Source organism: Diceros bicornis, chromosome 19, assembly GCF_020826845.1.
Source record: "Diceros bicornis minor isolate mBicDic1 chromosome 19, mDicBic1.mat.cur, whole genome shotgun sequence".
Lineage (NCBI taxonomy): Eukaryota > Metazoa > Chordata > Mammalia > Perissodactyla > Rhinocerotidae > Diceros > Diceros bicornis.
The window spans coordinates 44364323-44391775 of NC_080758.1; the positions used below are offsets into that span (position 1 = coordinate 44364323).

A 27453-nucleotide genomic window follows, 5' to 3' on the forward strand; every position below is an offset into this window, starting at 1 on the left:
GGTTTTGAAACTTAGTGGTTTTTCCCCAAAAAATAGATTCTCTAAGATTTGTATAACTTATATTGTCCTCTATCAGTGGACAATGGTACTATCATGATATCCTGCCCCATTTGTTGATGCTATGAAAAGTGTAAATATTTCCTATTAGAATTTGGCTATGATTAGTAGGGTTTTCATCTCATGAGAAAAGAGACTAAGTTGGTGTAGTTAGCTCTTCTCTGTGGGACATTTGGCTCGTTTGTGACTTTGGAACCTGCTATTGAATTCTGTTTCTTAACTGGCTGTAAAACATGACAACCAGTGCAGATCCACAGCTGGATTTCCCTTCAGTTTGGTTATCTTAGTTTCGGTTCCCATAAAGCAGACCTGGAGACAAGAGTTCAAGTGCAAGTAGTTTATTTGGGAGGTGATCCCGGGAAGCCCTGTAGGGAGGTGGGAGGGAGACAGGAAAGGCAAAGCAGGGTTTGTGATAAGAACCAAGTCACTGTGGTGGGGAAACAGTTTAACCCTGCTGGAGACGCTGGAGACAGAACAGGCACCTCAGAGCCGCCCCACCCAAGGGTGAGGGAGCTGGAGATTCACCCACCAACTCCCACAGGTTGAAGGCTGATCACAGGGGCACTTTGGCCTGCCACAGATGCGGGCCGAGTCAGCTCCTCATGGACTCGGACGGCCAGATGAAGCCCTGCGGGAAAGACCCGCAGCTGCTGGCAGTGGGGAGATGGAGCAGAAGCAGAGAGATGGTTGGTGCTCAGGGGTGTAGTCAGGGCGTCCACAGCAGCTGTGGCAACAGTTAAGGGAGAACGGCAGTGCTCACAGCTGCTCCCAGTCCCTGTATGGTTCCTGCATTTCCTGGACTCGCTTTTTCCTGTTTAAACAGATAGAAACAGGTATGGATCTATATATTATAATTTTTAATTTTTTTTTCCCCCAAAGCCCCAGTAGATAGTTGTATGTCACAGCTGCACATCCTTCCAGTTGCTGTATGTGGGACGCGGCCGGAGAAGTGGTGCGTCGGTGCGCGCCCAGGATCCGAACCCAGGGCCGCCAGCAGCGAGCGCGCGCACCCAACTGCCAAGCCACGGGGCCGGCCCCAAGGATCTATATATTATACACTTCTACAAGCTTCACGGAAGAAGCAAACTATGCATACATTTTCCTACGTGTTAAGATCAATAAAAATTAAATATCTTCTATTATATTCATTCTGCATTTGTTTTATAAATATTTTTAGAACACTTTATATTAACTTTCCTTTTGATCAATATCATAAATACAGATTTTTATAGGCTTAATGTGTTTTAATTAGGCATTACCTTTATTTCATGTGCACATTATTCCAAGGTGGTCAGCAGGAGTCCCACTGGCTGGCTCCTTTGTCCTTTTAGTGATGTCCCTAACGCTCTTGAACGCATCCCTGCTTTCTAAAAACAAGGTATCCTAAACACGTCTTCGTTCCCCAACACATGGAATCAATTTCTATCAAAGGAGTTCTGTTTTCTTTAGGTAAAGAACTGACTTCTGGGCACTCTGGATGCACATACAAGTTGGTGGTAGGTGAGAGCCCTGCTGCTATTGCTGCAGCCTTAGCCACTTGTCAAAGGGATGGAGCTGGGATATACATGAATTCACACCAGTTATTGAAATTTATTAATTTATGATACTCTACTTTCTTATAGTATGTAGATTCATTGGCAATTAATGCTTTCTTCTAAGTTTTTAAGGAAAAAAATGAAAATAAGTTAACTGATGCATTTTAACATGTAGAAATGAGTATTAAGGTAGGTTATATATTTCTCTTAGAAAGTTTGAGGAGGGGCCGGCCCAGTGGCATAGCAGTTAAGTGCGCGTGCTCTGCTTGGGCAGCCAGTGGTTCGCTGGTTCAGATCCCGGGTGCACACGGACGCACTGCTTGTCAAGCCATGCTGTGACGGTGTCCCATGTAAAGTAGAGGAAAATGGGCACGGATGTTAGCCCAGGGCCAATCTTCCTCAGCAAAAAGAGGAGGATTGGCAACAGATGTTAGCTCAGGGCTAATCTTCCTCAAAAAAAAAAAAAAAAAGAAAGAAAGAAAGTTTGAGGAGATTAATAATAAGTGCCTAGACAAATAAGCAAACAAAAAACAAGGCAATTAGTAACTTCAGGAAAAACAAAAAATTGAGGAGGAAATGCAGTATAAGCAAAGTATCCCTCTTGGCTCAGTGGAAAAACCATATATACATCGTCCTATTGATGAAACACTAATTATTGATTTATTCAAAAATTCTGATATAAATAATTAGGAGAACAGGGTGGTGATGAGAGGTGTATATGTGTAAAAGGATTCATTCTTCATCTTTCATAGTAGAAAGATAATACATAATGCCTACAATAGATAAAACAAGAAATAACAGTATTTGCTTATTATATAGAGTTATAGAGAATTTAATATTTAATATAGAGTTAAATACCAGAGGTTAAAAGTGATTAGCTCTGGGAAGTGCAGAGGGATAGAGAAGAGCAGAGAGGGGAGGAACAGGACAGAAGGCAGCTCTTTTTCCATTATAAAATTAAACTTTGTAGCATTATTTGACTTTAAAAATATTTAATACATTACTTTGATAAAAAATATTGAAATTGAAAACAAAAACAAGGCAGACTGGTGAATCAGCACATATAGGCTAGTTTATACAGCAATAACAAACAATCCCCCAATCTCAGGGGCTTAAAACAACAAAGGTTTCTTTATCACTTGTGGTACATGCCCATGTAAGGTCCACTGGGGCCTCTGCTTCATGTCATCCTCGCTCCAGCACACAGGCTATCGGGGCAGCCACCGTCTTGAACATTGCTGGTCATCATAGAGAAAAAGTGAGAGCATGTTCTGGCTTCTAAAGTTTCCACCCAATCACATCAAATTGGCCAAAGAAAGTCACACTGCCTCAGCTATTTTCAAGTACGATGGGAAATGCAATCTTGCCATGTGCCTGGAAGGAGCAAGAGTGAGCATATTTGTCAACAACCCTCATGACTACACCGCTATTGGAAGTTATTCAGTAGGAATAGAGACCACATGCGTGAGGAAGAAAGTGTTGCTGAATGACCACCTTATACGTTAAGCACTTTGCAGTGTAGGCATTTAATAAATACTGCTTGCTTTACTTTATAGCTGTATATGTGTATAATGGCAAAGAGAGGGAGAAGGATGAAGAGGAGAATGGTTTAGCCAACTGTGCAGTAACAATAGGAGAAAATGGTCTATGACCACTGAATAATTTTAATCATGTGGAATATGTGATGATACAAATGTTTATAACAAACGTGAAGGAGATCTGAAGAATAAAATACCAGATGCATGGTGATTACAGCCATATAAAAACATATATATAAAATCAGAAATTAGTATAATATACCAGGTTTTATGTTCATCACATTTTTTCCATTTAGAGTTGTTTAAATATATGACTCTCTTTAAAAAGTTTAATATTTTTATCCACTGAATAAATATTTTTAAAAGCCTGAGTAAAATAGACATAGATGATTTACCTTTCAATCAATTTCATACTCTAGACTTCTGAGCCTCCCTTTCAGTTAAGATATAGTCTAAGTTTGCTTTGGGCTTTTTACAGACACAAAGGGTAGTGGAAAGAATTCTGTAGACATTGGGTCTCTGCTGTCTACTAGTTGTGTGGCCTTGAACAATTCAGTTAACCTGTTTTCTAAAATGATAGATTTGAGCTAAAGAATCTCTAAGGTCTCCTTCCTGTTGGTTATGGGCTGAATTGTCCTCCAGAGCTCATATGTTGAAGCTCTAATCCCCTGTATTTCACACTGTGACATATTTGGAGATAGGGCCTTTAAAGAGGTATTTAAGGTAAAATGAAGTCATATGGGTGGGCACTGATCTGATATAACCGGTGTCCATATAAGAAGAGGAGATTAGGACATAGGCAGGTGTAGAGACAAGACCATGTGAAGACACAGGGAGAAGATGGCCATCACAAGCCAAGGACACAGGCCTCAGAAGAAACCAACCCTGCCGACACCTTGATCTGACTTCTAGCCTCCAGAAGTGTGAGAAAATAAATTTCTGTTTTTTAAGCCACCCCGTCTGTGGTGCTTTGTTATGGCAGCCCTTGCAAACTAATACACTGCTCTAACATTCTGATTCTGCATGATGTCCTTTTATAGTCCCTCCTTTTCCCAGGACATACACAAGTCTGCCACAAGAGGGCCATGAGGCTCTAAGAGCGAGCACCTGCCTCCTGGCCCCAGGGGGTGATCACAGATTGCAGAACCGGCAGACAGACGCACAGCGTGAAGTCTTTCCACTAAACTAGATTAACTGAAAAGGCAAGTCAGCCTGGAAAGGTTCATTTCGAGGAAGGTGGCCAGCAACCCCAGAGTGAAAGGGCAGACCCCTGCCTCCCTGACCCCTGCTCCCTTAGGCTTGTCTCCCCATCAAGCCTCAGTCTCTAAAGACAGGCTGTAAAGTAGGCTTAGCTGCCCCGTAAGTGATGAGTCAGCATGAAGGGGGACAACAGATGGGGAAACACACTCAGAAACAAGGCTCTCTCCATCTGCACACACATAGTTGACTCTGAAGACTTTCTGGAAAGTGAAGCCGTAGATTCAAACATCATCAAAGGAAGGAGCACACTAAGCATCCCAACTGCTTTTCTTGGGATCTAACACAGAAGCTGAAGTGAGTCTCAACAAGCCCACATTTGCGTGACGACAGAGGTGTTCCTGGTGGTCTTTGACTGACAGGCCCCAACAGAAGACACGACAACTAAACGTAATGCAGGATCCTGGATTGTATTCTAGACCAGAAAAGACAAAAAAAAGCTATAAAGAGACCTTATTGTGATGACTGATGAAATCTGGATATGGAATATGGATTAAATAATAATATCGTAAGCGTTAAAACGTCTGATTTTGATAATTGTACTATGGCATGTAAGCAAAAGACCTTATTCTTAGGAAATACAAACTGGTTTAAGGAATAATGAGGCACAATGTACTCTCAATGATTCAGAAAATAAATAATATGTTTGCATATATATAACATGCACACATATAAATAGAATGATAAAGCAAATGGAACAAAATGTAAATAATTGGTAGATTGGGTAAAGTTTATATGGGAGTACCCTGTACTCTGCCTGCAACTTTTCTGTAAGTTTGAAATTATAAGGAAAGAAAAAGTTACCCCCCAAAATCTCAAACACCCCTGGGAAAATTATGCTGAGAATAGGTGTTTCTCAATGATAGCAAGACAATGCAAAAATGCTCCTTTGTTTCACCAGACAGTATTTGGTCTCAGAAACCAGGATTTCATTGTTGAAGGAGTTTTTGTCAACTGGCTTTTCTTCTCACCCAGCGGATATGATCCTTTTCTTCATTTGCCTGTGTCCTTGGGTTTGGATACCAACATCTCCCTCACTCCTTTGCACCTCCCACTCATCAGCTCATGCATATTAATGTATGAAAATGGATGTCTAGAGAGGCGTTCAGTTCACACACCCAAGCCCCCCATAGGCTGAACCAAGATACCCTTATGGCTAAGGCTCCACCTATCCACTATCCTGGTAGACCTGGCCACATGATTATTCCATCTAGATTGCAGCTCTTTGAGAGCAGGGTTGATATCAGTGCTGTTCATTCCCCAGTGGCCATCCTCCACCAGAGGAACATCCCAGAGATCCATCTTCCATCCTTCCCTAAGCTCCTCAAAACCCTAAAAGGCTGGCCCTTTTAGGGCCACCTGCATCACCTGCTTCCCGTGTCCTCTGACTTCCTGCAGAGTTTGGCAAATGGGGGTCACTGGCAGGAGATCATAGAGACTCCCTTCCTGCTTCCCTCTCCCTCTAAGCATAATCACCCCTTCATGGTTCTCTTCTCTTGTTCCTTTCAGTGTCGGGTTAGTAAGAGCTTCCTGTTATTGCTAGATCCTGGTGCTTCACCACGCTTTGTTGAATCCCTTTGAGACAGGAACCAGCCTAATCAGATAGGGTTGTCCTCAAGGCCCTGGCCTAACAACATAAGGCCCCTAACCAATCAGCAAACTAAGAGAATCAGATAGAGACAACCAAGATCCACATTCGGCAGCCTTGGGACTTTCCTGGTCTTACACATGCGCCATGGCATGTGCTGTCACACCCAGGAGTGGACTAAAAGTGACCTTAGCCCCATTACCATAGTAGAAATCACACCCAAGGGTGGAGAGCTAGCATGCTAACAATACATGCATCGAATGTAGTAGCTACTCAACAGCACAGGCACAAGCACAACCCCACCTCTACATGGTATGACGGAAGGCACATCCCCTATCCCAGCTTGATAAAAACCTTGCAGTGTGGCTGTGTGGGGAGCCATTCACTTCTCTCTGTCCCTTCTTCCCTTTTCATGATTGGCTCCCTTGTGCACAAGCTAATAAATTTTCTATCATCTCACTCTTTTTTTTTTTCTCCCAAATCCCCAGTGCGTGGTTGTATATCCTAGTTGCAAGTCCTTCTAGTTCTTCTATGTGAGCCGCCGCCACAGCATGGCTACTGACAGATGGGTGGTGTGGTTCTGCGACTGGGAAACAAACCTGGGCCACAAAGCAGTGAGAGCGCCGAACTTGAACCACTAGGCCCTCAGGGCTGGCTCTCGCATCTCACTCTTGCTCGTTGTCTCTCTTGATTTCTCTCCTGGGAGACTACAAGAATCCAGGGTGCTGGCAACACCTTAACCGTGCTCACAACTCTGGAAATTGTCCCTTCATTAAATTCTATCCAGTTAAATCTTTTGTTTATGCCATTTATTTCCTTCGAGATATGGAAGAACCCTGACAGATACAATATGTCAACTAGTAAAGCTTCTGACACAGAGTAGATGCCTGATAAAATGAATTAAAGAATAAATGAATCTTAGGTTGAAACTTGAAATGAAAGACAAAGTTTTTGAATGTTGGGAGGTTCATCTTGAAACTTCTAAATGTGGAAGCTGGATATTGTTTGGCCAGAGATGAAGCATGAAGCTCTTATCAACAGCTGTACGGAAGGTCTGGCCCTCTCACCCCACATTTGCTGCCTGGGCTGTTACAAAGGGCATGGTCAAATTTAGTAACAGCCGAAGTTGAAATTTACTTTGCTCCCCACTGTGATGGCTGGGTTTACGTCATCTTTCCTCATTAGAGGAAATATAGAGGGGCAGAACAAAATACATTCATTAAGAAAGAAAACAGTGCACCAGTCAGCAGAATGACTGTAGTTACAAGTCACACTAAAAGGAAAAATTAATTCCTTGGAAAGAGCTTTCTATTTTAAGAAGGTGAGAAAAAAAAAAAAAGAGATGTCTTCAAGTGATAGATAATGAAGATACTTCTCAGGCGACCTCAAAGGCTGTGGCTTTTCAGATGTAAACCTAAAACAAAATCCATTACAAAGGGTAGCATTCAAGTCCGATTCTGGATGCCTTATTTTGTTCTGTGGTCAGCCTGTTGCTGAACCTAGCAGTTTAAACTCAAGCCACAAAGCTGTGAGTGGCCCCTGTCTCTAAAATGCCTGTGGACTGTCCTCATCGACCCTAATTGTATGACTTAGAATCTGCAAGGACAACAATTAAACAGGATACTTGGGACCCAATTCTCCCAGGCTATGTTATTTTTTCAAGGTAACCTGAGTTTTTGGGTAATACACACACTGGATCTGAAAGTGTCACTTTGCCAGGATTTACTACATGATGTCCTAGTGACCTCTGACATCAATTCCAGGGCATCGCAGAGCCAACAAACCACCTGGGTACATTCGGGGCACTGTTTGGCTGAGTCGCTTGAGAATTGTTCTCGAGCTGCCTCTTAGGAGTTCATAAGACCGAACTGTTAAATTTTCAGGAATTTTGGGAGCTGTTGACATCTCATTCGTAGCTTGAAATCAGCCATAGTGGGACTATTTACACCACAGGAATTGACAAACACTATGAAGACACTTCAGAACATTTCTCCCCTTGAAAGTCAGTTTTCAACATTTACCAGCATCACATTACCTATGAAATAACATAGATCCATCTCTCCAGTGGTTGAAATTAATGGAGAGAAACTTTCAATGTCATTTCTTCAATCTCTACAAGCTCAAAGAAGAGAATCAGTCTTCTGAAGTACATTATTTAAAATTGTACCCTAAATTTAAATGCTCAGTTAAAAAAAATTTAGACTAGAATTAGAGTACACAGCCTGAGAAAATGGTTTGTTTTGACTTCAAGTTGGCTCAAAAAGTTTCTGAAAATTCATTTATGATAAATTGCCTTATAAAGTTAAAATGCCTTCCAAAATTTTATGGGGCCATTTCAAAAACTGAGGGAGTCAGCCAATAAATTAAAGTGTTATTTCTATAAGGAGAGAAAGAGATTTATTTCAAAAATAGTTCAGGCCCCGCTGGAGGAATTGGTTTCTATCTCAGCGGAGAGGGAGAGAGCAATCCCTGGCTAACCTTGAGATGTTTTTTTTTCCTGAAATAATGGCTGAGTGTTGGCTCTGTTGTTTTTGGCCAAGTTTTCTATCAAAACAAGAATTTTGCAACTGCAATGACCTAACTTGGGAAACAATTTTACAACATTTTCTAGGAACCACAAAACATTTGTTTTACTCTTTCTGAAGACCAGCAGTGGGACTAGGAGGAGAGCATAATATTTTGCCTTATAACAAAGAAAAAACTTGATAAGGTCAGTGGCTGGAAGAGTATTTCAGTTCAAATAAGGGTCATCCAGAGCCCATGAAATGTTGTCTTTCAAACCAGTAATGAGCATGCCTCACACAACATCACAACCAGCTCAAAACCTAGACCTGCTCAGCCAGTTATTAGGGCATAAATGGCGACCTTTATCATACAATGAATTGTAAGCGGGGCAGCTAGTTTGGACCAAAATAGCAGGAAGAGTGGTTAGCTGCAAAAACAGACTTACATTTTAGAAGAGCCAGGAGACAACTTCTTGACGTGATTGGAGAAAACGAAAGCTTCTTGCAGTGCCTCCTATTTCAGTTGGATGAGTGCAGACAATCCAAGCTGGGCAACATGCTTATTGCTGATATAGTGCAAAAAATCTATCAGCTCAACTACCAGCAAAATGCCTTCCCAAAGCCTATTAAATGTGTACCATGAAGTTATTTCAAACAACCTGATATACTGTGTCATAGGACACATGGATTAAAACCACGGACACTTGAGTCAAATAGTCTAGGTTTAAATCCTTCATGACCCATCAGCTATGCAATCTCAGAAAAAAGACTTAATCTTGCTGAGGCTTACATGCCTCATCTGTAAACTAGAGGTGATACTAGTTCCCAGAAGATGCTGTGATGGTTAAATGATGTGCTTAGAATGGTGTGTAGTACATAGTAAGTGCTTAATAAATATTAGCCGTTATTTTTTGCATGTATCCTGACTTACTTTAAACATTTGTCTTAGTTTGGAGTCTCCTAGAAGCAGACCTTGAGGCAAGGATCCAAGTACAAGTAGTGTATTGGGAGGGGATCTGGGACATCAGTAGATGAATGGGGAAGTGAGGCAGGGAAAGGAAGGCAGCCAGTCATGGGGGGTGTCACCACAATTACCACTGTGGGCGGCTGGAGCTCACTGCATCTGGGGACCCTAGGAGAAAGAGGGGCACACTCCACAGAGATGTCCCACCCAAGGAGGAGGCAGCTGGGTACTTATCCACCAGCTTCCTGTCCATCTTTGGTTGAGGGCTGCTCCCAAGGGCATTAACACTCTAGGACATGGGACAGAAAATAGCAGGTCTTGCAGAGTAAGCAGCCTTCAGCGTCAGAGGTACATGCTAAGGGGACACAGGAGGGACACTGGCAGTGACTGCTGGAGCCCTGCATCATTGTGTTCAGATCATCAAATGGGCTGAAGTTCCTCTATATATTTGTTTTAATGCGTCAACCCTCTAGTGACAATAATGCAACAAAATAAAACAAAAACCTGTGTTCATTCTATGCTGGTTTTAATGGAGGGACTAAGACAAGAAATAAATTATGCAACTTCAAAAAATGTGTATGGGGGCTGGCCCTGTGGTGTAGTGGTTAAATCTGGCATGCTCCACTTTGGTGGCCTGGGTCCGCAGGTTCGGATCCTGGGTGCAAACCTACACCACTTGTCAAGCCATGCTGTGGCGTTGACCCACATACAAAACAGAGGAAGATTGGCACAGATGTTAGCTCAAGGCCAATCTTCCTCAAGCAAAAAAAAAGAGGAAGATTGGCAACAGATGTTAGCTTAGGGCAATCTTCCTTAGCAAAAAAAAAAAAAAAAAAATTGTGTGTAAGTTCCCATCAAATCAACACACAGCACTGGGAGTAACATATGGAGTTTAAACCCTAATTCTGCTTTGAATTGCTTACCTCTTCTTCAATATCCGTCGCCTGAAGCTGAGGATGCAACTAGTATTTGTCACAGTACTGTGGAATAGCCAAGCATTCATGAAAAAGGAAAACATCTTGCTGGTGATTTCCAAAAATCACCAAGCTTTTAGCAGCTAGATTAACAGGCTTCCGTAGTAACTGAAACCACTCAAGTTTTTAGGAAAAATAACATATTAAGGCTTTCCCATGCATCCAGACAGAGATTCAAATATTAAAACGATAACTAACATCTATCAACTCCATTCCTAAATTGAGAAATGTATCTGTTACATCATCTGATCGTCTGTGTCTTTTTCATGTGAAAAGAGGAAAGTCCGTATATGTGGCCAACGTTTCTAAAATAAATAACTGCCTCAGAGGAAAAGATTGGTAGCTTTGCCTACACAAAATATAAATGTTTCTGTGCTACAAAAAAAAAAAAACCAGCAACAAAAAACCAAATCCTAAACAATGCTCAAGGCTAATCAAAAAATGAGGAAAAAGTTTGCATATTAGATGAAAGACAAAGTACTGTCTAAAGATTACAGATGGATAAGAAAAAGACAAACATCTGTCACGACTAGGTGTCCTGAGAAATTCAAGGGTGGGTTTGGAAGCATTTAACTGTTTTTCCAAGTTGTTTTTTCCCCTTTTGTTATGTTAAGGAGATGTAACCACCAACCACTCTTAAACTGACCAAGCGTCGCCACAAGAGCTAGGCCCATGACCTTTGCCTTATTTTTAATGCTAAGATCTCTCCAGGAGGAGCTTAGACCTTATCACCGTAACCTGCAGTGTATGTGGAAGCATGTTTTCCAACTAAGCCTGCACAAGCAAATACCCACCTCTCCCTTTTGAATATTCATTCGCCATCTGAAATAAACGTCCCTCTTCCCCTTTGTTCGGGGATGCCATGACTTTGGACATGATTCCTCATGGCCTCCTATTTGCTGCAAATACACTTTACTTGGTGAGACAACTTCCACTGGTGTAGATCCTTATTTAACTCACCAGGAGGTGAACCCACTTGGTTCGGTAACACATCCGGTAGAAAAGTGGACAAAGGACAAAAGCAGTTGAAAATTTTATCTGTTACCGAGTCTGACCATTTGCGATCTTTTCAAATGAAACGAAAAAGAGCCATATATAAGTGGCCCCCATTTCTAAAGCAAATAATTTCTTTACAGTTTGACATGAAATGTTAAAGTTTAAAGAAAAAGGCACATGGTCAAAAAACATGAAAAGATGTTCAACCTCTCTATTTATCAGAATACTGCAACTATAAAATGAGAAAGTGGTACCTCCCAACAAGTTGGTGAAGATGAAAAAGATCGTAAATATCCACCTGATGTGGATATGGGTCTAGGGACCTAGACATCCATACACTAGTCCTAGGAATATACACTGATGTAACATTTCTAGAAAGCAAACTGACAACATGCTTCATATCTCTTTAAACAGCTCATGAACTTTGACCTAGCAATTGTACTTATGATACCGGCTCAAGACAAGGTTGACATAAGGGAAGCCATATTGTAGAAAAGAAACTCAATCATAACTTTGAATGGCCTCTGACAAACTAACCCAGCTGGATATGCATCCTCCAGGAGATCTAACTGCTCTGTAGATTTTATGATCCCTGCTTGTGCATGTACCTCCCAGCTGCGATAAGATGATAACTTGGTTCTTTTGAGTTCCTTAGGAATGTGATGACCCCTGAACAGAGAGTCTATGCTGATAGCCATCATCAATGAAAACTGAAAGATCTGGTGCGGCACTCCCAGTATGTAACACCAGAAGGTCAACATTCCTAACCCCTCCCCTATAACCCAATGGCCTATATAACTGCTGTAAGATTTTATGCCCCCTTAAGATGGTTCTTTCAGACATTAGTCAGCCATCTTCCCCCTTGCTAGCAAGCTGTAATAAAGTGCCCTTTCTTTGCCACCATCTTGCCTCTTGACGATTGGCTTTTGTCTCCTGGCCAGCAGATCGTGACCCTTGTGCGGTAACACTTACAGGAATTTAGCCTAAGGAAATAATTGGACAAGAGTCTGAACCTTCTATATTCTCAATGGATGCCGTATCAGTCAGGGTTTTCCAGAGAAACAGAACCAATATTATATATATGTATATACATATAAAGAGATTTATTTTATGGAATTGGCTTATGCACTTACGGGGGCTGGCGAGTCTGAAATCTGTAGGACGAGCTGGCAGGCTGGCAATTCCAGTAAGAGTTGATGTTGCAGTCTAGTTTGAAATCCATAGGGCAGATTAGCAAGCTGGCAATTCAGGCAGGATTTCTAATGTTACAGTTTTGAAGCAAATTCCTTCCTCTCCAGGAAACCTCAGTGTTTGCTGTTAAGGCCTTCAGTCATTGGATGAGGCCCATCACATTATGGAGGGTAATCTGCTTTACTTAAGTCAACTGATTATAAATGTTAATCACATCTACAAAATACCTTCATATCAACATCTTGACCAGTGTTTGACCAAGTAACCGGGTGCCATAGTCTAGCCAAGTTGACACATAAAATTAACCACCACAGATGGTCCTGCCTGCCACTTCACGGAGAAAACAGGAGTCATCAAAAAGACACTCTCTCAACTTCTGCCCGCTAAGTTCTCAGTCCAACAGCACATCTCCTTTCCCAGGACTTCTCATCAACATTTGAGTCTGTTGACCACATCCCCCTTCTTGAAGCTATATTTCTTAGCTCCATAATTCCATTTGATTCTGGGTTTTCCATTTCTTACTCCTTCTTAGCCTCTTGAAGTGATCTTCTTCAACTTCACATATTTGAATTACTGGAGTTGCTGTGGGTTCTGTCCCAAGCCCTCTTCTCTTTTCACCCTCAGAATAGTTCTCAACCTTTCTGGGCCATTGACTGGTGTCACCTAGGACGGCAGTCAGATGCACATTTCAGGCACCTAACAATAGCTTAACCAAGTAAGATTTTTTTTTCTCTTATAACATGGAGTCTAGAGGTAGGCAGTTCAGGGCTGGTATGGTGGACGCATGGAACCCAGATTCCTTCCCATTCTTCATTCTGCTGTCCTAATGTTGGTGGCTTTGGTGCCAGTGCTCACAAGATGGCTGCTGCCCTCTAGGCATCGTGTCTACACCTGCAGGGTCTTCCACCAATTCTTTGGAATCTGATTTATTTATTTACTCAACAAATATTTATTCACAATCTATTATGTGCCAACACTCTTCTAGGTACTGGGAATACAGGAGTGAAAAAATATATAAAAATTCCTGTTCTGTGGAGCTTCTATTTAAATGGGGAAAATAGAAAGTAATATAAACCAGGGGAAAATATACAGTTAGATGGCAATGAGTGTTATGGAGAAAAATAAAGCAGAGAAGGAAACTGGAAGGATAGGTATGTGTGTGATCATTTTGGACAGGGTGGTCAGGGAAGGCCTCACTGAGGAGGTGATATCTGAGCAGAGAACTGAGAGAAGTGATGGGGTAAGCCATTCACGTGCCTTCCAAACACAGGGAAGCTGTTGATGATGGAATACGATACTACTAATGTTTAAAAAAAATCACAGGAATACGAAACTGTCTATCAATTGATCAGTGTGTGGTGTGATGTGTAAATGTGCAGAACAAACTCTGGACGGACATGTTCCAAACCAATGATAGGGTTTAATTTTGGTGAGGGGCAAAGAATTGCAGGGGAGTGATGGTGAAGTTTTCTATACGGCCTTTTTTATTTTTATTTTTTTAATAAGGAGAAGGTATTCCCAGATAATTTGTGTAATTAAAAATTTTTTAAATCACCTTTTTTATTATTGGATAAAAACGTGATGGGAAAATGAACTGGGAACACTTGGCTTTGTTCTTATATATTTTCAGAGTGTTTTTTTTTCCCCCCAATAAACCTGCATTTTTTAATAACCAGGAAAAAATGCAACAAAGTGATTTCCATTCTGTAATTATTTTTACTGCTCCTTGGCTCAACCAGCAGAATGATCCAGGGCCCAGGGGGTTCCCTCTCCCTTGGCAGCCAGAGAGGTGTTTTGCTGGAGCCACCCCCACAACAGGCTGCCTGTGGGTGCCAGCATTACCTTGGCTACCTGCAGAGACACTGCTGCCACGGCCTCTCAGCTGGGGAGAGCTCCCTCCCCATCGGGTTGCAACGCTTATTAATATAAGATGAGTGGAGAAGCAAAGGGAGGAGAAATACAGAGGTCCAGGCCTTCCAAAGGAGAAGTCCCATCTCCTCAGTATCGACACATCTCTCTGATTAATCTGGCTCTTGAAGTTTCTCTCTGGAGAAACTTGAGATAAGTTTCCCAGCAGCTCTGTCAAAGGGCAGTCAGATGCAGTGTCTTATTGCACATCCCTTCCCACTTGACTGTTCCAGACCATGTTCCAGACCACGCCGGGCACCTTGTTTCCCTCCTACCTCAAGGTAGATTCTCTACAAGAGCTAATGGAATGGCTTTAGCAGTTTCTCTGCCCTCCAACCTCTCCTACAACGTGTTCTAGAGTCTTGGTCCTGGGTATCTACATCTATCCCAACACGGCCTCCTCTTTCTCAAGGGAAGTAGGAGGATCATCAACATAACCTGGCGGACTTACCAAAACACCTTTTCAGATTTGGTTCCTCCCCTCGGGTCCCTGCCTTGGGACCCTCACAGGCTTAACGTCCCTTTAGCCATTTTACTTGAAGTATGGAATTGTGGCCTGATTCTTTTCTCACTTTATTTCTTTATTAATCCTCCTCACCACATATTTACCACAACTGCAGACTGTAAAGTATGTGTGTGTGTGTTTATGGGGATAGCCGATTCTAAAGAACGCTGCTAGTAAGTAACGCTGCTCTGTTAATAAACCTACAACAGTGACACAGGATAAACCAGCTGAAAGGCAGATTCAAGCTGCTCATTACTAGGTTTTGGTAAGTTGTTACACTAGGCTTTTCATTGGGTATGAATATTAGTACACTATATTTCCTTTCGGAAATAAAATCAGCCGATGGGAAGTTAAGGTAATGCTGACTTTGTCTCACGAGAAATAAAAATTCTGCTCAGGAGGGTCCCAACCATTATTTATGGCTCATACTTTCTAAATTTTCTCTGAAACAAGCTGATATTCTGGACTCCAAACATTTCTCCCGAATGCCTATCTTCTACACAGAGAGGAGGGATTTTCACTCAGGAGGGACAATATTTATTTCCCTTTTTTTTTTCTTTCTTAGGGGAAATATTTCCAACTTCACCCTCATTAATTTTCATGGTTGCTAAAGTGTTTTCATTATATTAGCCAAAAAGAGTCTGGACTAAATAAAGTATAAACCCAAAGACATTTGAAATGGCTTCTTGGCCAGGAAGATACTGCAGTCATCTCAGGAAAGTTTCTGGCCTCAGGAAAAACAAATGAACTCGTGGCCAGCCAGGAAGGCCACCTCACAGAAGCCAGGCAACGCTCTCTGCTCTTTTTTCTCTGAAAGCTTGGAAGGGAAGTGGAGTCACAGTTTATTTGTTGAATACACTCTTCTTGTTTCTTGTAACCATAGAGTCTGGTTTAGTTGAGCGTTTCTTATGTCAGGCCACTGCTCAGCCAATATTTATCATTTTAGAAATTTCCATGAGTCATAAAATAAACCCGAAATCTGCTGTACCTTCTATGGGTGTTTCTTTCCTAGAGTTGTTTAAAATAAAAGGGAAAAATGATGAATCTGGAATCCAACACTCGGCATTTATAAGACTACACGCATACTTTCTCCTGCAGGGAGGATCCTTCTCTGATATTTCAAGGCCATTCAAGGTGTGTTAGCTGTTGCCTGAAGCAGGCTTTTTACCCAAAAGCCCCAACCCCTCTCCAGAGGGCCAGGCTGGGCTGGGAAAGAGAGGAAGCCATAGAGGTCTGAAGGGAGGAAGTGACTCACTGGCTCAAGGAGTGGGAGGGAAGGTTTTCCACAGGAGTGAGAATATAAATAAGTAAGTGATTCCTTCCACCTCCAGCATGGAAAATTTTGAGGGGACCACCTCTTAACGACTGGGCCTGAATGTATTGACCAAAAAAAAAAAAAAAAAAAGAAATGACTGCAAGATGTGACATGTTTGCTTCTCATTTACATGTAAGAGTGTGTGACACCTTTAATGCTCTTTGCTCCCTTTGTGCCAGTCAGTTCCCTTTCCCCAGATGTGGAAGCTGAGAGAAACCTGTTAGTCCACAAACTGGACAATGATAGCAACTTATTGACTTTGCTGTAAAAACAGGCCCGGTGTCAAAACCCAAGGCCTAGAGTTTATAGATCAAAATTTAGGGGTCTGCCTTAGTATTACTAGAATAGGATACCCCACAAATTGCTAAAATTGTGCTAGGTACTCAATAAATCTTAAGAATAGCGCAGGCATTACACTATAGAGCCAAAGGGGTGACCCTCATCAACACCTTCAGTTTGCAAGTGAGGATAAGGAGCCCCAAAGAGGTGAACCCCGCAGGAGGTCAGAGCCAGCCAAAACTAGCACTGTGACAATGGTATCAAATACGTCCTTGAAAGACTAGTGATAGAAATATTGGAGTCTCAGTGATACAAACAAAACAGTTATATTAAAAGGCACTGGAATATCACATCTCACCCCTTGTTTCCCGGCTGTTTCTGGTGGAGCCGTCCTTGAACTTGCTCCGAGTTCCCTCATCTGGCAGAGCTGGGTTGCTTTGGCTGAACTACCAGTTAACATTCCTCCTCCCACCCCCAGAAGGGAAAAGTAGAAATCAAGCCAGAGCAGCCCCCCTGAAAAAAGAAAAAATCATCTACCTGTATCTTGGTCCATGGACTCGAACTTTTTGGTAGGAAGATTTGGTGTTCTTTCCTCCAAACACCAACCTCTGAGTGAGGCCTCTAGCCATCTCTTCTGTACCCATATTCACCAACCTGAGAAAGCATGTTGGTAACAAGTGCTCCTTCCTTCCTCTCTGGATGCCACGCTCATTAAGATCCAGTCACATCTCCCTGCTATGATCTGCCCCACCAGTTAGGATGCTGAGAATTCCCAGGGGAACCTGGGCCATGTTTAGCTTGGTGCTGATCTGTTTTCACTCTGATCTCCTTGTGGCAGGGCCCATGACTTACTCATCTTCGTCTTCCTGGTAGCTCACACGGCCACAGCTGGCACACAGTAGGATCCCTGTAAACATCTGTCAAGTCTAACTGAAAATATTTCAAAGTGGCATCCCATTGTGAATGTAAACAAGATACCTGTTTTGCCTCCAAACCCAAACTTTTATTTTTCAACACTTACCTCATCATTTTCATATGAGAAATTCAGGTGGTAATAGTAGACGATGGGATGATGAAACATTCTTTAAAAAAGCCAGACTGCTAGGACTCCTACTAGTTTAGTGTGTATTAGATTGAACCGTAAGAAATTCCTGTTTTTATAGGTCAAAGATAATTGAACATTGTCCATTTCCTAGGATCTCTTTACTACACTCTACACAGTCCTACATGATGTGATTACTTTCAGCTTCATCTGGGTACACCCAGCCCGGCTCCAGCCCCGCTGTCTTCCTTCTGTCCTCTGCACACGCCAAACTCCTTCCCTCCACCTGGGATGCTCCTCGCTCCTATTTTCACACAGCTGGGTCCTTCTTGGTATTTAAGTCTCAACTTAAATTCCACCTCTTGGGAGAAGACTTCTCGGAGCACCGATTTGAATGTGTCCTCCCTGTACCCATATACCCTCTGTCACATCACCCAGTCTTATCGTCAGCAAAGCACCCATCACTATGCAGTACTTTTTTGTTTTGTTGTTTATTGTCGGCCTGCAGCTGACTAGAATTTAAGCCCCAGGACAGCAGGAAACTTGTCTGTCTTATTCATGCTCTGAACAGAGTCGGCACGCTGTAGGCACAACATAAATGTTGAAATAATGAATTCAGCAATTTTTTTTTTTTTTTTTTTTTTTTTGTGAGGAGATCAGCCCTGAGCTAACATCCGCCAATCCTCCTCCTTTTTTGCTGAGGAAGACGGCCCTGGGCTAACATCGGTGCCTATCTTCCTCCACTTTATATGGGACGCCGCCACAGCATGGCTTACCAAGCAGTGCGTCGGTGCGCGCCCGGGATCCGAACCAGTGAACCCCGGGCCGCCGCAGCGGAGCGCGCGCACCCAACCGCTTGCGCCACCGGGCCGGCCCCAGCAATTAATTTTTAAAATACAGCAGAACTAAAGCTGGTTATTATTTCTTCAAATATTTTCTCCCTTTGGTTTACTAATTTCACTATTCTGAATTTCCTTTATAGATACTGGCCCTTTTCCCTCTATCATCCATGCCTCTTAAATTTTTCTCTTATTTTTTGCATCTCTTTATCCTTTCTTGATACCTTCTGAAAGAGTTAACTAATTCCTTGACCTCATCTTGTGACTCACATCCTCATTTTTTAGATATATCCAGTCTGTTTTCCAGCCCATCCACTGAATCTTTTAGATCAAGAATAATATTATACTTTCCTAACGGCTCCAATTTTTTCCTAACTGCTTGTTCTTGTTTCTGGTTTCCCAATTTCTCTCCTTATCTGAGAATATTTACTATGCTCATTTTAATCTCTTGCCCTGCTTCTTCTGCTGCTTGAGTTTATTCAACTTGCGGTCTTATAATGCTTGAATCCCTTCTGTGTTTCATTATCTTTACCTATGGACTCATACATACATCCTCAGGATTTTCCTCTAGCGGGGCTTGTACAGAATACCTGGGGGAGGGAGTGAGAACTGGTGCCACTCCTGGAGAGTCTGGGGGGAGACAGGTGGGGATGTGCCAAGTTGGGGAACCTCTGATGCTGCAACCTGCACTCGACACCCTCTTGCCCACATCAACCAGGAGGCCCTATCCCTTCTAGATGACTTCACAACACTCCTTTCCCTCTCTGTTCCAGGACATAATTATTTAGTTCTCAGTGGAGGGGAGGTGGGAGCGGGGTGAGGGAAAGTTCTGAGCTGGGGCAGCCCACTTGCATGTGTTGGTATCATCTCCCCACACCCCAGCAGGGCTCCAGCCTTGCCATTATGCCTAGACATTACCTGGCAGCCTCTGGGGTAGACACTTGGCTGGTTCTAAGGTTTTCCTGCCCTACAGTAACTGTGGGAAAGGCAGAGGTCTGCAGAGAATAATGGAATGGGGGTGGGGAAAAAGGAACCTCAACCAGAGAGCTCACCATTACCAGCTGGTTACTGTCTGTGACATATCTTCCTTCTCCTCCATCTGCCATCTTCCTCCTGTCCTTACCCACCATGTAAAATAGTCCTCCTATTTTCCCAATAAATTACATCTTTTGAGATTTAAGTCCTCCTATTTTTATTGTATTGCTGCAAAATTTCTATTCACTTCTTTCCTACCCTTCACAATTTTATAACTTATGATTACACTCAACTCAGGCTTCTTTATATTCTGAAGAGTTTAAAGTCATTCAGTCTATCCTTAAATACTTGATTCCTTTGTCCCTTTCTGAATCTTTGGTGGCTCCTTTTTCCTTCTCCAGAAGTAGAGCAACCCAACCAGAACTGCGGAGAGAATGTACTGTGCTTCTGAAAAACGGGGAGATAACATGGAGAGATCCCCAAGATATACTGTTGAATGAGTGAATGAAAACAAGCTGCATTGTTTTTATTCCTATATGCATTGTTGAGGCCATTCAAAAAAATGTTATACGTTGTAAGGACCTGGAAGGTTTCATGCTAAACTGACAACCAGTGTGATACCAACTCCGATCTTGGCCTGTGGGTTGTGGGGGAGGAATGGTGGGACTGGTCATTTATCCCTATCTTGAATTTCCTTTTTAGAGCACTTCCCAAAACCTTTCCTGAAATTTCCAGTTTAATGGATGGGCTTCAGGGCAGTCCATGGGCTCCCTGAAATCGTAGGCCAAGCTTTGTGAGGAGGAACAAATGTCTACTTTTCTAGAGAGAGGGTCTATACTTTTCATCAGAATCTCAAAAGCAGCACAGGGCCCAAGTAGGGCTAATAACCATTAGTCAAGATTGTTGTGCCACTTTCTACTCCATTTTCTTAGGGTTTAACTCAAGAAGTACATTACCTGAAAAACATGTATCACAGTTGTTCAATTTTTAATGTTATAAAATAGTGGTATGACTTTTTCTCTGCCACAAGGACTAACAGTGAAATCAACAGTGTTACCATGTGGTACTATATCCTTCCCATGAATATACTTAAATATATTTAGCCCTTTCCTAAAATAGATGCCTGGGCTCTTGGGGCTGCCTGAATGTCTGGAATGTATTTTCTACAGCTTCCATTTGCTTCATTTGTATAAACCCCCTCTGTGGTGTTCAACAAAAGGTATCTCAGTTCTCTTGTTCAGCATTATCCATGAGCGATGTGTCATGTGGCCTGATGGTAAAGGTCATGAGCTTGGGAGCAGATTGCTCATTCCTCTGGGCTACGAAGTAATGTGTCTTCACCTTACTTCATCTTTAGAATGGGACTGATAGGGCCGGCCCCGTGGCTTAGCGGTTAAGTGTGCGCGCTGCGCTGCTGGTGGCCCGGGTTTGGATCCTGGGCATGCACCGACGCACCGCTTCTCTGGCCATGCTGAGGCCGCGTCCCACATACAGCAACTAGAAGGATGTGCAACTATGACATACAACTATCTACTGGAGCTTTGGGGGGGGGTGGGGAAAGGAGGAGGATTGGCAATAGATGTTAGCTCAGAGCCGGTCTTCCTCAGCAAAAAGAAGAGGATTAGCACGGATGTTAGCTCAGGGCTGATCTTCCTCACCAAAAAAAAAAAAAAAAAAAAAAGAATGGGACTGATAATAATATCTACCTATGGCAGTCACCACTAGTTATCTCCCAATATCCCATTTTTCCCTTCTTCCTTAGTAAAGGAACCCCAATTTCTTAGCTGACCACACTGCCGCTCAGAGAACAGACCACATTTCCAGCCTCTCTTGCAGCCATACGACTAAGTTCTGGTCAAGGAGATCAGAGTAGAAGCCCTGTCGGATACTTCTGGGAAGTTTCTTTGAAAGGGAAAGGGTAGACTTCTGGTTTCCAGTTCCTCATGTGAGGAGCTTAGAAGTTGCCACTCAGTCCTAACAACAAGTAGAACTTTTGCTTTTTGCTGAACAGGCAACTCTTCTTGGATCCATAAAAGAGGGGAGGACACAGGGCAAACCAATGCCCCCATAACTGAAGACAGACAGGCAAACACAGGGAGTTGCGGCTTACTTGAGCAGAGACTCACGAGTAGAAAGTGCGGTGGGAACCAGCGCTGGGGTAGGAAAACCTGAACTGTAACTGACAAACTGCTGAAGGCTCAGTGTGGACAAGTCTGCGAATTAAAAACTCTAGGGAGACTCACTCATAGGGGGACTCCCACACTTTTGTGAGTTTTACCTCCAGAAGCTCTACCACTTTCCCACAGTAAATATCAGAGAAAAATTCCCTCCGGCTTCTGGCAGTGGGAGGGGGAAAAAGAACCATTTTGAAATATGCCAGAGCACTATGTTCTTAACAAGGCCTGCCCTCAGGGGAAACTAGTTACTAGAACCTAACCTGCTGGGGTATCATCAGGGCCTAACTGACCTGGGAAAGGAAAATACTGAACTGCAGCCCACTCGGGCCATCTTGCCCCACCTACAGCGGGGAGCGGGTGAGAACTGAGAAACACTTGTGTAAGTGTTTCTTACAGGCACAGGATCACTAAAAGACTGAGACCTAATCATAGGACTACAGGCACATCTCAGCAAAACTGTGGGTTCAATTCAGACCACTGCAATAAACTGAATATCGCAGGAAAGCAAGTCACATGAATTTTTTGGTTTCCCAGTGCATATAAAAGTTATGCTTACCCTATACTGTAGTCTATTATGTGTGCAAGCATTATGCCTAAAAAAACAATGTACCTATCTTAATTAAAAAATACTTTGTTGCTAAAAAATGCTAACTATCATCTGAGCCTTCACCAAGTTGTAATCTTTGGGCCAGTTCAAGGTCTTGTAAAAAATGCAATTATCTGTGAAGCACAATAAAGTGAAGCACAATAAAATGAGGTATGCCTGTATAGAATGCTTCCCCTCCCACACCTCACCACCACATCACCAAGGCCTATTTACCACAGTTCCTATTACCCAGTACATCATGTCCAGCTGTCAAGAAAAACTTACATGGCAGCCTAAAAGGCAAAAATCACAGAAATGAAGAATGCCTTTAATGGGCTTAGTAATAAATTGGACACAGCTGAGGAAAGAATCTTTAAGTTAAAGGATATATCAATAGAATCCTCGAAACCAAAAAGCAAAGAGAACAAAGACTGAAAAGAAACAGAACAGAATATCCAAGGACTGTAGGACAACTACAAAAGGTGTAACATATGTGTAACGGGAATACCAGAAGAAGAAAAAGAGAAAGGAACAGAAAAAATATTTGAAACAAGAGTGACTGAAACTTTCCCCAAATTAATGTCAGACACCAAACCACAGATCCAGGAAGCTCAGAGAACACCAAGCAGGATGAATGCCAAAAAACCCCACAAAATTACACCTAGGCATATCATTTTCAAATTACAGAAAATCAAAGGTAAAAAAAATCCTGAAAGAAGCAAGAGGAAAAAAACATCTTTTTTTTTTGCGAGGAAGATCAGCCCTGAGCTAACATCCATGCCAATCCTCCTGTTTTGTTGCTGAGGAAGACTGGCCCTGAGCTAACATCCATGCCCATCTTCCTCCACTTTATGTGGGATGCAGCTACAGCATGGCCTGACAAGTGGTGTGTCGGTATGTGCCTGGGCTCCAAACCTGAGCTGCCAGCAGTGGAGTGCGAGCACTTAACCGCTACGCCACAAGGCTGGCCACAAAACAACACCTTACCTACAGAGGAACAAAGATTAGAATTACATCTGACTTTTCCTCAGACCCATGCAAGCAAGAAGAGAGTGGAGTGAAATATTTAAAGTGTTGAGAGAAAAAAACCGCACCAACCTCTACTTCTGTACCCTGCAAAATTACCCTTCAAAAGTGAAGGAGAAATAAGGACTTTCTCAGACACACAAAAGTTGCGAGAATTTGTTGCCAGTAGATTTGTCTTGCAAGAAATGTTACAAGAAGTTCTTTAGAGAGAAGGAAAATAATATAGGTTAGAACTCGGATCTATGTAATGAAAGGAAGAACATTGAAGGAAAAAAGGTGAAGATAAAATACAAAATTTTATTTTTCTTATTCTTAATTGATCTAATGGATAGTTTATTCAAAATAATAATAGCAACAATCTATTTGATCACACATGCTTATGTATATGTCTTGTGTGTATGTATATATGCTAATGTATGCCTATATATAAGTGAAATGAATGATAGTAATAATACAAGGGACAGGAGGAAGGAACTAGGATTATTTTGTTATTATAAGATACACCACTGTGAAGTAGGATAGTGTTATTTGAAAGTGGACTTGGATTAGTTGTAAAGATGTATTGCAAACTACAGGGCAACCACTAAAAAAAAAAGAAAGAAGTATAACATATGTTAAGAAAGGAGAGAAAATGGAATCATAAAAAATGGTCAATTAAAAACACAAAAGGCAGAAAAAGAGTGGAAGACAAAAACAGGACCAAAGAACAAGGGCAACAAATAGAAAACAGTAACTCATATTGTAGCTATTAATCCAACTATACCAATAATAATTTTGAATGTCAATGGCTTAAATGCACCAATTAAAAGAGACATTTTCGGAGTGAATCAAAAAACATGGCCCAACTATATGTTGTCTACAAGAAACCCACTTTAAATATAAAGACACATATAGATGAAAAGTAAAGGGATGGAGAAAGATATACCATGCTAACACTAATCAAAAGAAAGTGGGAGTAGCTATATCAACTTTAGACAGAGTAGACTTCAGAGCAAGGAAAGTTATCAGGGATAAAGAAAGCATTATATAATGATGAAGGGGTCAATTCTCCAAGAAGACATAACAACTCTTAGGTGCAACGTGCATGCACCTCACAACAGAGTGTCAAACCAAGTGAGGCAAAAACTGATAGAAATGCAAGAAGAAAGAGATGAATCCACTGTCATGGTGGAAGACTTTCACACTCCTCTATCAGAAAAGGACAGATCTGGCAGGCAGAAAATCAAGAACATCATAAAGCAAGCTACAAGACACCACATACCCAGCATACAACCATTACACAACACACACTCACAAGGTTTACTCCTCTGTAAGGCCATAGACCAAAGTGATAGCCCTGGTCACCTCTGAGGAGGGGACTGAGACTACGGGAATGGAGAGTAGGGGTGCTCAAGGGGCTCTCCTTTATCGTATTGTTCCAATCTTTTATAATGAGAATATATTCATGTCTTACTTATATGATTAAAATTATTTTTTAAAAAGACTACAGACATAAACAAGGGTGGGGGATGGAGGACAGGTGATTTTGTGGGCAGGCAGAGGAGAAACTAAAAATAGTTTATTCTACACTATATACTGACAGGGTTATATTGTCTTGCAAAAAAGCTTTTTCCAGGTTATTGATTTAACACACATCTCTCTTCAAGCTCCTCATTAATGTATAATTTATTCTTCCCTGCTACTCACGTTAATGGTTTTAAATGAAAGCGCCTATATGATCACAGATTGTTAAGTATGCAAGAACATATTGTTAAATACGTTTTCTAAAGGAGAAACTGAATACACCCATCTCATATTTAAGGAGAGACCTTATGTTAAAGACTTATCCCTCTGTGGGACAGAGGAAGAATGAAAATATCTAGGAAACTTGTGTGTAAATGCAAAGGTTAAAGTTCAATGGGACCTCAAGAAAAATGGGTGCTCATCTTAGGTTACAATGAACTGATACAGAAGTTTGCCTGATGAATTGGAAAACATCTTCAGATATTGGTTTACTTACTGAACATGTATTAAACACCTACTACAGATCCTGGACTATGCTAGTCCGTATATAAGATACATCCTAAACACCCCTCATCCTCAAGGAACTCAGTCTAATCTGGTGGTGGTGGTAATATCTGTCTATACAGAACAAAAAAATTACAGAGCTACACTAACAGAAGCGAAAAACCCAGAAGGTCTCCCTACTCAAAGATGAGGATTGGCAGCATCCAAATTACCTGGAGGCACCTGAGACCCACCCCCACAATCCCTAAAACTGTGACTCTGCATTTTAACAAGCTCCTCAGTGATCTGGATGTTTATCAAAACTTGAGAAGTGATGAACAGTGGGATTATAGAAAGAACACTATTGATCTGTTGGGAATTGGCCAGAGGCCTTCAAACTGGAGGGATGATAGGCACATTCTAGGCTGAGAAAGGGGCAGGCCCACGATTATGGCAGTTAGAAAGAGCAAGAATTCTGGAAGGAGTTTAGTCTGGAAGGAAACTGAGCACTTTGGGAGATGTGGGAGACAGGGCAGAAAAGGTAGGCTGAGGCCAGAGGCAAAAAGCCAGACTGCCCGGCTGAGCATTTTGGAGGAAGCCATAGAAAATTTTAAGCAGGAAAGTGACAGGACCAGATTCTTATGTTTGGATATAACTCTGGTGGCACAGTGGAGAATGAAATGCAGAAGAGAGTCTGGAGCAGGCAGACTTGTGTCCTTAAATGAGCACGATTCAATTTTGGACTAGAAAGGAAGTCTTGAGGACTTAGAGGTGGGGGATGGGGGAGCATTAAGTCCCAGGCAAAGAGAAATAAAGGGTTGCAGCTGCAGTTGGGTACAGGTGGGTTCTTTCTTCTCAAAGTGCGGTACCCAACCAGCTGCAGTAACATCACCTGGGAATTGTTAGAAATGCAAATTATCAGCTCCTACGCCAGATATACTGTGTCCAAAACCCTGGGGGTGGGGCACACAAATCTGACTTTGAACAAGTTCTCCTTAATGTTGAGAACCACTGCTCTAGCCTCCCCAAAATCTTGTAGCAGGTGGTAAAGGCTTAGCATTGCCACAACTTGCTTCCTTTCTTAAAAATAAAACAAAGAAACAGAACGAGAGTAATGAGAAGAGTTTCTATGTTGAGTGGGCAGAAAAAAGCCACATACAACCTAGATTTTATATAGTGCCAGAGAAAACAAAAAATTTACTGACCATCTTGTCCAAAGACCTCATATTTGGAGAATTAAAATAGTTTTGGTAGAGGCCGTGATGTTCTCAGTAATCTAAATTAAGTAAAATTTAATCATCCCAGTTGCAAATTCTTTGTGTTCCCTTTATTCTCCACAAAAACACCTTCAGGAAAAACGCTGGCATTACTTCTGGCTCTCTGAAAATTGTGTTTCTGATGCAACCGCCCATTAAAAAAAACACAATCCCAAATTAAAAACCCAAAAAACGGAGCAGCGGGGCTGGCGCCATCATCCCAAGACACATCCCGTTTCCCAGCCACACCCCTGCGGACTGCCGGGCCTCCTTCCCCAGGCTGTTCCCAAAGATAAATAAATCACTCCTTGTTTTTTCCAGACCTGAAATTAGCGGTGACTCACAGAGCACAGTGAACGGCCACAGTCGCCTCGGGAAGGAGGAAAAATGTGCAGATTTTTCCCCTCACCCGAGAGCCCGACGTGCAGGGCTGAGCCAATCAGGGGAGGATGGCGGGAATCGGACCAAAGTAGGTAAAAAATGCGGGATGCGTCCCCTCCGCGGCGGCCCGCGCCTCGGCTCCCGAGGGTCCTCCCTGCCGTCCCCTCCTCTGCGACTCCGCCCCCCTCCCCTCCCCTCCCCTCCCCTCCCCTCCCCTCCCCCCTCTCCCCCCTCAGGCCCCGCCCCCAGGGGCGGCTCACACCTGCCCAGGTGGCTACTTCCATGTAGGGGCAACGCCGGCGCAGTGGGCGGGGAGCCACGTGGCCCCGCCCCGGCTGGGGGGAGGAGAAGGCCCACCAGCCCAGCATCATCCTTTGCCGGCCCCTCGCCGGCAGGTGCCCGCGCAAGCTCCGCCTCCTCATCCCTAGCAGATGAGGGAGGACCCACGCCCACCTCCATAGACCCGAGCTGGTGAGGCGGGACCGGGTCCCCCACTCTCCAGACGGTGAGGAGGACCCCCGCCCTCCAGGAGTCCGGGGGGCCGCCTGGGCGGGGCGTTGCCAGGCCGGCCGGT

At 42.7% G+C, this 27453-nt stretch overlaps 1 long non-coding RNA gene across 6 annotated transcripts; it reads right to left on the minus strand.

Moving 5' to 3' along the window:
- Nucleotides 1-360: 360 nt before the first annotated feature.
- Nucleotides 361-26993, minus strand: LOC131418700 (uncharacterized). Of its 6 annotated transcripts, XR_009222966.1 has the most exons (6): nt 26822-26993; nt 17149-17265; nt 12547-16025; nt 8926-9045; nt 1317-2966; nt 361-868 (listed from the first exon to the last, which is right to left on the minus strand). It is a non-coding gene; the product is annotated as an uncharacterized LOC131418700 (long non-coding RNA). The 6 variants fall into 6 exon arrangements; XR_009222967.1 differs by lacking the exon at nt 1317-2966 and having other exon boundaries at nt 26822-26988; XR_009222968.1 differs by lacking the exons at nt 1317-2966; nt 8926-9045 and having other exon boundaries at nt 26822-26988.
- Nucleotides 26994-27453: the final 460 nt, after the last annotated feature.